The sequence below is a fragment of the Anolis carolinensis genome, chromosome 5, assembly GCF_035594765.1.
Source record: "Anolis carolinensis isolate JA03-04 chromosome 5, rAnoCar3.1.pri, whole genome shotgun sequence".
Lineage (NCBI taxonomy): Eukaryota > Metazoa > Chordata > Lepidosauria > Squamata > Dactyloidae > Anolis > Anolis carolinensis.
The window spans coordinates 91990463-92003584 of NC_085845.1; the positions used below are offsets into that span (position 1 = coordinate 91990463).

Consider the following 13122-nt stretch of genomic DNA (forward strand, 5'->3'; position numbering starts at 1 on the left):
TGAAGGGAAAATGATCAGAAAATGGTAGGAAGAACACGTAGCTACACAAATGTTGCTTGTACTCAGCCAGGATCCTTAGCTCTGACCCTTATTCCTGGAAGGTGGCACCTTATATGCTTCTAATACTAGAATCCTGTCTAGGCTGAAAAAAAAGCCTTCTTAAGCACTGTTGCAGATACACACATTTTACTCAAGGATCTGAGGCTCAAATCTGCATTTAGAAACATTCAAAGCCTCACAATTTTTAAATTCCCGAATAAACTCTGCATTTCCTTGAAGATTTCTGCTGCACTCAGTCCTTTTTGATGGATTACAGTTTCAGGAATCATTACTTTAGATGGGAAGATTTAAAGGCTCCTCTTTTGCTGAGTGTTTTTATACACTAGCCCCGGGGAACTCATCAACCACAACCCAGACTAGGTAAGAGAATGGTGTGGATGGCGTTGACTTCAAAATAGTCATTAAACATGTCCTAGTTGGATGCTGTTTCTCCAAAGGATCAGGCCTAAAGCTTCAGAGTATTCTTTACAGAGTTTTAGTAATTTAGAGATAAAAAACATTTGCTGGAAAATCCTGGGCTGCTTCTGGGTAATTGATGTTTAATGTTCACATTATTTTCCTGTTTCTGATTATTTCCTGCATTGTTATATTATTGTGTTTTTGAATTGTATCTTTAAAAAACAGCAAGCTGATTCCGCAACCATCATGTCTAATGCATATATTTGACCTTGTTTGCAACCAAATTTTTAAAATCCCCAAATTACAGGAGTAGTGGGGTTCCCCCCCCCCCCCCCCGCTACAAGCAGCAGATCCTAAAAACACAGAAAAAGGACATTGTAGGGAGTGACAGGCTTTAAATATTTGGAAAGGTGGAAAGAAGGAGACCTACTGATACTTAAATATTTACTGTAGATACAGGTTAACAGATCTTCATTGTGTATCTGTCCCGAGCCCCACTGCTACCATTTCAAACCAGTTTCAGTAGACAAACATGGCAGGACATGAAAAGATGTTTGTGCTCAGTTACATTTTAAAGGACAGGCACATGCTGATGCTGTAGGATGAATCTGTTGTTTGCTTTGCAGATTTAGGAAAACCAATTGAAAATGCTGCCATGAAGGTTTCTGAGTGCTGGATTTTGTGCTGAATCTGAGGTCTCTTTGCTTGTCACGGCAGTTTTGTATAGCTTCTATGGTCTTTGTAAATACACACTGAAAACATCAGGTCTGGATTTCTATTTTTCACTGTCTGACAGAAGCTCCTGGGTAAATAACTGCTAAATATTTCAAGTACTCTGGATACTGTTGTGCCAAATATTCTTCAGTGTTTATCGTCAGTTAGAAAGGAGGGATTATTTGAGATATATTTGAGACCCCTCTCCCTAAAAACAAACACTCTGTGCACGATATTCATTTTCTTTCATCCTCTTTGGATATCCTGGCCCTGCTTCTGCTGGGGGGAAAGGGCCACCTAATACGTCTCTCTTCTTAGATGAGTGTGTGGGTGGCCATTCCCAACCGAATATCACAGAGTGAATGGGATGCTGCTGCAGTTCGACACAGCCTTCCGCATCGGATTACCTAGTGATGTCAGCAAGGGAAATGTAAATGAATGGGAAAACCTTTTCACAAGGAATGCTGAAACTCTGAGGATAGGAAAGCTGTTCTTGTTACTGCCAACAACATTTGTCATAAGAAGAGGAGGGAAAAGATAATTATGTGATTGTTATTGTGGTAGTGAAGAGCTCAAGCTGAGTTCTAATGCTGGCCATGTCAACAATCAAAGCATACCAGTTAAGACACTGACAGAAAATGTCAATAGAACTTGCATTACTTTCATTCAAAATGTATTTTAAAAATCTTAAAAATTCAAAACTTAGCAATTCCCCAGCAGAGTGATGATAGTTGGAAGATGAACAGTGCTAAAAACTTCTGGAAATATAGATACACACTCACACAAACTCTATATAAACTCTAGTGCTATATCATTCATATATATAGAAACAGAACTCTTCCTGCAATAGCTACCAGTTACTTTTTGGAAAATTGTTCACAGTTCTGGCTATTGCCTATGAAGCCCTCTATGATTTAGGTCCAGACTATGCTGGACGAAAGGTGGAATATTAATTATTCATTAAATAACACTTGCTCCACACAGGTATGTGTACCCTTGATGTGTTCACATGACATACAGTACAACTCCTATATCCATGGGTGATGTATTCCCAGGCAGATCTGTCTGAAAGTAATTCACACAGTTTACTTTTGGTTCCAGAGTACCATACAGTTGCTTTGGAGGACTTGGACATTCCCAGAGAGACATCTTATTTTAGGAATTTGCTATGTCTGACGTAACCTCTGGAGGAAGCATACCATATAATTGCTTGTAGGAGCTAGCAGATTCCTAAAGGAGACACCCCCCCGCCCAGTCACCTGTAAGTGAAACTGCAGATATGGGTTTTGCAGTTATTGGGAGGGGGTCTTACTGTATATCCTTTCTCATATAAACACATGATCTAAGTTTGCCCCTATCCTGCAGTAACTTCCACAGAGACCACTATTGATCCAAAGCCACTAGCAGAAGCCAAACAGTCATTTCAGAGATCAGTCAAAAGTCCCTCTCCCTCCTACATCGGTGTAGAAACATGGATGGGATCCTAACAGGTTTTAGGTCATAAAGGGAGGACCCTGGGCTGTATTTCGCCCCAGAGCTATAAGTTGAGTAACCCTGATTTAAAATCATAATTATTTTTGCACAATAACTGTATGCATTTAAAATATTTTAAATGTGCATGTGTGAACCTTTTAAAAAAAACATATTTATTTATTCCTTCAATATATTATGAGATGGGGGTTCAACGTAACTAAATATAATGGCAAAACAGGGTAGTGAATTGATTGCAAAAGGCACTGCCGATACGGAGAAAACATAACTTAGATTAGAAGCTGTTGCAGAAACCTGCAGAGCATGTTCCTGCATTTCAGCACACCATTCCCATTTTTCTCCATGCTAAGCCGTTCACGTTGTGTGACCCGATAAACTCAGAAACACTTCATCTTTTCCTTCTCGTAGAATCATTACTGTTTCCCTACTGGTAGCATCATTGGTTTGCATGATATTATCAGTATGACCATGTAAAGTAGAAGGACGTAACAATAGCCCAGTTGTTGCTCAATTGCAAAGCCCATCAGCCTCACCCTGGGCAGACAATGGCAAGGAAAGATGGAAATTTGAGCCCATCTACATCCATAGGTCCAATGATTCCTATTGCTGGCATACAATGGCACCCCATTTGATAACCAGACCTTACTTTCTCTTATGGTACACAAGTGGTCTTTACCTATGTCTTCCCTGATTTCAGTCACAGTCAGATAGATTATATCTAGTCTTCAAACATAAAGCGAACAAGAAAATGGCATGGGGAAAATGAGAAAAATGGTTGTCATCTTTTCAGCAATATATTTTGATCAAGGGCTTGGAATTTGGAATGGGACTGATCAGGACTAGGGGAGCCAACACATATCCTTAGGGAGGAGAACAGACAGGTCTAATAAGGCAAGATTCAGGCAGACAACAGCTTTAGGAAGATGGTTAAAAACCAGTGTAGGATGGGATAGAAGCAAACAAGGAAGGAAACAGAATGGGAAGCATAGCCAAGATGGGAAGCATAGCCAAGAATCTCCAGGCATGAGCACGGAACAGTCTACAAACAATGGCTTCTAGAACATGGCCATACAGCTTGGAAAACACACAACAACCAAATAGCTTCCTTTTACAGAGGTCCACATGGGGCAGAGTTAAGTGAAAACTATCCTCGCAGGATTGAAAAGTACTTCTTAGCATAATGACACAGATGACAACAAATTCACTTTATAATCTCCATTTGTAGCCTCTGGAGACTAACGGCTTTAATCCAGTCTTTGGAGAGTTGTAAAAGAAGTGTTTTCGCTTATGTTCTGATTTTGAACAAGGGAACCAATGCCATGAGGTGGTTTGAGCATTGGACTGTTGGATTCAGATCACTGCTCAGTCATGGAAACCCATTGTGTGACCCTGGGCAAGTCGCACACTCTTGAGCCTTAGAGGAAGGCAAAAGAAATCCCTCTGCAAACAAAGATCACTTAAAAAAAACCCCTCCATGATAGGTTCATATCAAGGTCACCATAAGTCAGAAATGATTTGAAGGCAAACAACAACAAAGGAGGCACATGGCCCTCCAGATGTTGCTCAACTGCAACTGCAGCTGTTGTCTATGCTGGCTAGTGCTTCAGTTCAACAATATTTGCAGAGCTCCAAAATGTCCATCCCAATTTAGTCAGTGAGAGAAATGGAAAGGAATAAAGCTGCTATTTCCAAAGAGAACACAGATTCAGATTCCTTTCAACCTAACTTGAGTAACAGAATTACAATTTGCATGTGCAGAGGAATGGAAGAGCAATTTTTTCATAACAGAATTATTTACTATGTTTACATTTATTTCAGGGTTTTACAGTCTATTGTTGGAATTGCTTGGCTGTGTGTTGCTTGTAACTATCAGAGATAAAACTATTTTGAGTCAGATTCTTTGACTTCTTGAGAAATGATATTGTATGGGACACTTCTTTCAGTAGCAACTGCACTGATGCCTTCCTGACACATTGAATACAGGGGATATATGTAAGTGTGTGCATTTTTAGGACTACTGGGAAGCTTTAGAATCCCAAGGGCTATATGTGGACTACAACTGCACTTTGGCCAATACAATACATACAATTAGTTGCTCTACATACATTTTGGATAGATTGATATTATTTTAAGCTATAATTTTAAAAATTCAAATGCTTCTGCTATTATAACTGTGTCTGCACTTCTCATTTTAGAAATTAGACTCACAGATCTTATGAAAGTAATATATGCACATGGTCAGGCAACAATGGGAAATAATGGAACTGTTTTAAAGTCAATTTAATAAGTGCCTATTCAATCCCACACATCAACGCTTACAGGATCAATGATGAGACTAAAATGATCAAGGGCCTGGAGAAACAAGCCCTATGAGGAGTGGCTTAAAGAGCTGGGCATGTTTAGCTTGCAGAAGAGAAGGCTGAGAGGAGATATGATGGCCATGTATAAATATGTGAGGGGAAGTCATAAGGAGCCCTAAAGACTAGGACACGGAACAACGGCTTCAAATTACAGGAAAGGAGATCCCACCTGAACATTAGGAATAACTTCCTCACTGTGAGAGCTGTTTAGCACGGGAACTCTCTGCCCCGGAGTGTGATGGAGGCTCCTTCTTTGGAGGCTTTTAAGAAGAGGCTGGATGGCCATCTGTCGGGGGTGCTTTGAATGTGATTTTCCTGCTTCTTGGCAGGGGGTTGGACTGGATGGCCCATGAGGTCTCTTCCAATTCTCTGATTCTATGATAGATTGCCATCTGTATCAATCTCTTCAATCATTCAGTCCCACATATGTTGTCAGACTGCAGTGCCCATCATCCTCCACTACTGGCTATATTACCAAGAGTTACTGGGACTTATATTCCAAATACATCTAAAAGGCCACATGAATCCATCCATTGCTTGAGGCAGAAGTCATAGACCAAATAACCACAGCTATTCTTGGCTTGAAAGTGAGACCAGCAGATGGTGTCCAGGTGTGCACACATTTGGAAAATAGGCTTCCAAAGTAGGATTTTTGAACAGAAATGGTGCAGTCTCAACACTGAGGTACTTGGCATCCCATCCTCCCTGAAGGAGGCCTTCTTAATTTTAGTCAGCTAAAGACTAATCTTTCCTACTTTCTGAATAACAACTCTAAGGTAATTCCAGGTTCCATTGATATCAATGGGATTTAGGCATGCTTTCCCCACTATGTTCCCCTTCATCTGTGGCTTTTTAAGCCCACTAGTTCTGTAGCTCATGTCTTGTGATCCAAATATCTGCTCAAGATATCTAAGTTACCACTGGATCATCTTTTAGGCACTTATTATGACCACAGAAAAATAATGTACCAAATTAAAACCCAGCAAAAATCATTGTGTTTCTTTTTGCTAACCTGTCCTCAGCCTCATTCCTCAACCAGGAAAGTTCAATAAATGAAAAAGGAGAAACTGCAATATTTAATCGATTCAAAACTTTAAGCTAATGAAGCATATCTCCCTAATTAATCAAACAGCAGAATTTTTAAAACAGAATTTTAATCCAACCCACTTGTAAAAATTGGGAGATGGGAAGCACCATCTTAAAAAAAGGCATTCTTCCCCAAGGCACACTCCTGGGAATACCTCTTCTAAGATTACTATCATTGCTTTACACAAACATCATAAAAAACAAAGGAAGTATGCTCCGTGCTCTAAAACTATTTCAAGATCCTTCTGCACAATGTCTGTTTATATATAAAGGTGTTTTCTTGCCAGTGGAAGGAGAGAAGGGGCTAGCCTAGCTTTTCATGAGAGGGAACTCCACAGTCTGAAAACAGCAACCAAAAATGTCCTTTCACATGTCCTCATGGTGACAATGATGGTGATGAGACAAAGTGCTCTCTTCAAGGATTTTAAGTTAGGAATCGTATAAGAATATATGGTCTTTCAGATTATCTGGACCTAGGAACCATGCATATGACCAAGGAAGTTTCAGAACAATTTCCAAAGACTGTTCTATAAAGAGCAAGCCACAGTAAACGCATGTAACCAAGGCATTGTCACCACAGCAGAGCTGATATCTCTAGAAATGTGTGCAGCTGACATATATACAAAACTATACCTTCTATCTGTGCACTCTTGACAACTGCCAAAATCTGTCTGTCCAAACTCTGGGCTGAGAGTAGAAGTACATCTAAGCCATTAAACTGATTATTTCAAAAGAAGTGTAACTCCATCTAGCCCATCTTGATGCCCTTAGCTCTTATGTGCCTTTACATCTCTGTTTTGTGTGGATTATGGATGTTTTCCCTCCAGCATTATAGAATGAAGGCAGGACCAACTTGGAGAATTGGCAGATGATATCCTCCATTCTATAGTGCTGGTGGGAAAACATCCTAACTTTCAACATATCTGCTCCTGTGTATTACACTGGTTTAGTATTGACACCGCTTCCCTGGAATGAGGTGGAAAAAGAAAGATATCATGGAATATCACTGACATATTGGTAGAACCAACTCTCAAACCCTGGACAATCTCACCCAGTCATTTCATGTTGCTGTTGAACAGTGTGGAAAACAGAACTAAAGGTCCTCACAAGATAATGGTGAGGGTGTCAAATAGGAATCTCCCAATACCACCTTCAGAGTTAGCCTCTCCTAGAAAAACTGGACCCACAGCAAAACTATATTTTCAAATAGCATCCCAGAGGGGCAGCCCAAAAGGACTCTATGGTTGATATATCAAAAACTACTGGGCGGTGCATCAGAACCAACTGGAGTTGGGAGGCCACTGCATCCTATAACCTTGCCCCAAAAAGAAAGATTGGTGACTATCACTGGTATATTATCTTCCTACTTATGAGACTCTGGAAGCAGTGCTCATCTCCATTTCTAAACTGAAGAGACAACGTTATTTGTAGACGCCTCCAAGGTCATATGGCTGGCATGACTGCTTGGAGCACCGTTACCTTCCCGCCGGAGTGGTATCTGTTGATCTACTCACATTTGCATGTTTTTGAACTGCTAGGTTGGCAGAAGCTGGGGCTAACAGCAGGAGTTCACCCCACTCCCCGGATTTGAATCACTGACCTTTCGGTCAGCGAGTTTTACAGCTCAGTGGTTTAACCCGCTGCATCACCCCCCAGAGTCAGACACAACTAGAATTAATGTCAAGAAGAAACCTTTAACTTTACTTATGAGAAGATATCCCACACTGGCACCATGAAGGAGAATGAAGACATGGAGTACTATCCTTCACTTGGAAGCTTATGTGATGCAATCTAGGACAAGCTTTGTCATTCCTTAACAATTTACTCTTTCTTGCAGCTCATTCCTTAACAATTTACTCTTTACTTAGCTGGCAAGAATAGGTGGTGAAAAATGTCTCTGCTGAGTAGCTCATTCCCAACTACTGTGTTTAGTGAAAACATGTTAGAACTGAGAATCTTACTCTTTCAGGCAGCTTGGAGCCTAGCATATGAAGCAGAGATTTCATATTTCCAATGTGCAAGGCGTTATATTGAATGGTAAGAAACCTATGGTAACAAACAAAGCAACTTTCCAGAGGTTTGAAGAAACACTGATATAATAGCCTCTAATATACTATAGAAAAATGGCAACCATGTCTACAAAGCTACCTTGGCAGTTATTTCTTCCCAATGTGCCAGGGACATATATTATTGCCCATTGGCTACTAGTATTTCATTTTTCCAGGAAGCTCAACATGAATTGGCAACTTATGCTTGGTGGATCAAAAGACCGCCACTGTGAGTAGAACTGCTTGAGAAAGAAACTTAGTTTCCCATGACAACGATTTGAAAAACCTCAGAATTCGTAAGTTAAAAGTACAACACACTGCCATATAAAGAGCTTTGCAAACAAATGCCACATAATATCAGGTAACCTGGCTTATGAACAATTCATTATTTAACCTTATAATTTCTAAGTCTACAGCATGAAACTTCCTAAGACAGGAGCAGAATTCAAAACGATCTTGACAGACTAGAGAGATGGGCCGAAACTAACAAAATGAAGTTCAACAGGGACAAATGCAAGATACTTCACTTCGGCAAAAAAAATGGAATGCAAAGATACAGAATGGGGGACGCCTGGCTTGACAGCAGTGTGTGCGAAAAAGACCTTGGAGTTGTCGTGGACAACAAGTTAAACATGAGCCAACAATGTGATGCGGCAGCTAAAAAAGCCAACGGGATTCTGGCCTGCATCAATAGGGGAATAGCATCTAGATCCAGGGAAGTCATGCTCCCCCTCTATTCTGCCTTGGTCAGACCACACCTGGAATACTGTGTCCAATTTTGGGCACTGCAGTTGAAGGGAGATGTTGACAAGCTGGAAAGCGTCCAGAGTAGGGCGACTAAAATGATTAAGGGTCTGGAGAACAAGCCCTATGAGGAGCGGCTTAAAGAGCTGGGCATGTTTAGCCTGCAGAAGAGAAGGCTGAGAGGAGACATGATAGCCATGTACAAATACGTGAAGGGAAGTCATAGGAAGGAGGGAGCAAGCTTGTTTTCTGCGGCCCTGCAGACTAGGACACGGAACAATGGCTTCAAACTACAGGAAAGGAGATTCCACCTGAACATCAGGAAGAACTTCCTCACTGTGAGGGCTGTTCGACAGTGGAACTCTCTCCCATGGGCTGTGGTGGAGGCTCCTTCTTTGGAGGCTTTTAAACAGAGGCTGGATGGCCATCTGTCGGGGGTGCTTTGAATGCGATTTCCTGCTTCTTAGCAGGGAGTTGGACTGGATGGCCCATGAGGTCTCTTCCAACTCTACTATTCTGTGATTCTGTGATTCTAAGAGCTCCCATCAGTGGTGTGACTCCATACCTAATATAATCTTCTGTGATAAACAATTACAAAGCTACAAGATTTAATTTTTGTTTCAAGTGTGTCTCCAGAGTTATCTAGTTCCTTGTCTCAGAATGCTATGACCTACTACAATTGAATCTTTGACATCAGATGTCTGACAAATACTGAAGTGTTGTTGACAGTGTTAATCTCTCTTGTCCAAGTGTCTGGCTAAGATTCCCTGAAAACTGATTCACTATGGCTTTTCAAGGCCTCATTTCAAATAAATCATCAATATTCCACCTGCCCAGTTAGGTATACTCTTTTTAAAATTAGGGCAGCCTCTCTGACATACTGTACTTCCTATGAGTTTGATGACACACCCCATCACCAATGTTAGGATGGCTGGAAATGATGAAGGTTCCAAACCAATAATAATAATAATAATAATAATAATAACAACAACAACTTTATTTTTATACCCCGCCCCATCTCCCCGAAGGGACTCGGGGCGGCTTACATGGGGCCTGGCCCGATAAAACAAACAAATAACAGTAACAAAGCAATAAAACAATTATCCCAACACATCTGAGGATGTCAATATGGAAGAAGTTGTAATAAGGGGATTCTCCCCTCCATCTTCAAGGTTGTAAGTACTGTATTTGTTCAATTGTAAGATACCATCAATCTCAGCACCACCACCAAAAACACAAAAGATACACCTGCGATTCAAGATGCACCCCATTTTAGACATGTTTATAAAGGAAAAAGTGCATCTCAGAATTAAAGAAATACACTACATGCAGTCTCCAAGTTATGAATAAGATAGGTTCTGTAGGTTTGTTCTTAAGTTGAATTTGTATGTAAGTCAGAATGTGTTCATTTTTAAGTGTAACTCCAGTGAAATATGTATGTATGTATGTACTGGATAGCATAGGGAAGAGTTAACATCCCTGTGATGTTCCGTTTTGCTGTCTGTGCCCCTGTTCAGAAGATTTCATCTCACTTTCTGTCCCTTTGATGATTGGATTTTGAAAAAAAAAAGTCTTGTTGCGGAAACAAGGATTGGTGAGAAAGCTTTAGTGGAGACACTTTTCCCCCATTATCTCTTCCGGGAATGAATTTCCCTTCCTAGGGGTATATGTCTCTGATATTGTGTTGTCTCACACCTGTTCTTAACTATGAATTGTTTGTAAGTCAGATTTTTGTAACTTGGGCTGCCTGTATTAGTTTTTGGCAACCATAGAATCATAGAATAATAGAGTTGGAAGAGACCTCATGGGCCATCTAGTCCAACCTCCTGCCAAGAAGCAGGAAATCGCATTCAAAGCACCCCCGACAGATGGCCATCCAGCCTCTGCTTAAAAGCCTCCAAAGAAGGAGCCTCCATCACAGTCCAGGGCAGAGAGTTCCACAGCTGAACAGCTCTCACAGTCAAGAAGTTCTTCCTAATGTTCAGGTGGAATCTCCGTCCCTGTAGTTTGAAGCCATTGTTCTGTGTCCTAGTCTTCAGGGCAGCAAAAAACAAGCTTGCTCCCTCCTCCCGATGACTTCCCCTCACATTTTTATCCATATTTATACTTCAGCCTTGCAGCTGGGGTTCCTTTTAACTTAAGACACCACCAGTTGAACTTGAGACTTTCACTGGGAATAATATACACTCTAGCACTAAATTGTAGTGCCTTCACAATTGAAGTCCCACCCCACTCTTGTTCTTGAAAGTTTGAGGTCAACATTAGTACAATTTCATTGCCCAGTAAAAAAAAATAAATTTGTGGAAATCACTAGCCAGAGCACTCAGCAGCAACTGTTCAGATCAGGGGTCCTCAAACTTTTTAATCCGAGGGCCGGTCCACAATCCTTCAGACTGTGGAGGGGCCGGATTATCATTTGAAAAAAAAAATACAAACAAATTCCGATGCACACTGCACATGTCTTATTTGTAGTGCAAAAACAACAACAACAACAAGAACAATGAAAGAACAATACAATATTTAAAAATAAAAACAATTTTAACTCAACATACATTTATCAGGATTTCAATGGGAAGTGTGGTCCTGCTTCTGGCCAATGAGATAGTCAAGTTAATTAGGGTTGTTGTTGTTGTTGTTGTTGTTGTGTGCCTTCAAGTCATTTCAGACTTTGGGCGAGCCTAAGTCTAAAATGTATTTATTTATTATTTAATTATTTACTGAATTTATTTACTACATTTGTATCACACCCTTCTCACCCCAAAGGGGACTCAGAGTGGTTTACAAATTATATGTACATACAATATATTATATTATTAGCATAGCACAATATTAGCATTATATATTACTATATTGAACTATACCACTATACTGTAATATTATTAGTAATATTATATGTAATATAGAATATATAATTAATATTATTATATGGTATTATTATTAGTGTTATATTGTATTACGTTATAATATTGTCAATATTATATGTATATACAATATATTATATTATAAAACTGAGGGCGGGGGTCAGGTAAATCGCATCCGGCCCCCGGGCCTTAGTTTGGGGACCCCTGGTTCAGATGATACAAGGGGTTAAAGTGTTTTGTAACCGTAACCTGAATAAGATTTGCCACGCCATACAAGAAGTGACCTGCTACAGGAATATACAATCTGGTGTGGCCAAACTTGAGTTAGAAAACGTTAGAACAAGTAGCTACAAACTGCACACTCCTCCTGCCAACAAATAAACAATATTGCCACGGTCAGCAGCCCTGGGTGCTGAATTAGTGTGAAGTCAGCTATTCATGCAGCAGCCAGCCTTTTGGGCCTGATGCCATTCCCCACAATATTGGGGGAAGCAAAACCCAGCCCTGCAAATCAGCATCCGTTCTGGAGCTTAGTTGTCAGGGGATAGGGAGAAGGAAAGCCCATTCTGGTATATAAACCAGAAATGGCATAGTTTGTGAAACAGATTTGAGGGTGGGGAGCTGCTATACATGAATCCAAATTAAATCCGATGCAATCGATGATGTTACACCCCTCTTGATGCCTGCCAAAGGCAGAGTGCAGACATGTTCAGCGGCTTCACAGGAATCAGGATTTTGACAAATCACAGCAATGAACCGCAAAGTGGAAAGCAGAAAGCACCTCTCTGCACAGACAATGTCATACATTCACACAAATGTGCTCCTGTTTGGGTTTTTTTTTAAAAAAAGAAAAGCGCCTCAGCCATCTGGACTTGTTGGTGTCTACAATTCCCTGCTCTTGGAGGAGGAGGGGTTGAGTCCTGACAAATTGCTCACTTGCCTGCATCTGTATCATCAAACCGAGGCTATTAATAGAAACAATTGTGTCTTTCATAGAAATTCTGCATACTACTTTTCTGTATTGATGGTTCAGTAAGGACAGATGAAGACAACTGGGAAAGCAAGCAACCTCATGAGGGCAGATGCAGTGGCAAGCATGGGTGAGAGAAAGCAGCAGGGATTGGCAAAAGAGAAAAAGAAAGGGGGAAGGTCTTGGTCAGACCACACCTGGAATACTGTGTCCAATTCTGGGCACCACAGTTGAAGGGAGATGTTGACAAGCTGGAATGTGCCCAGAGGAGGGCAACTAAAATGATCAAGGGTCTAGAGAACAAGCCCTATGAGGAGCGGCTTAAAGAGCTAGGCATGTTTAGCCTGCAGAAGAGAAGGCTGAGAAGAGACATGATGGCCATGTATAAA

General features: G+C 40.7%; 1 protein-coding gene across 16 annotated transcripts in view; it reads right to left on the minus strand.

The window, feature by feature from the left end:
• The window catches only part of frmd4a (FERM domain containing 4A), a 485341-nt gene that overhangs the window by 173282 nt on the left and 298937 nt on the right, over positions 1 to 13122 (minus strand). The gene's annotated exons all lie outside the window — the stretch shown is intronic.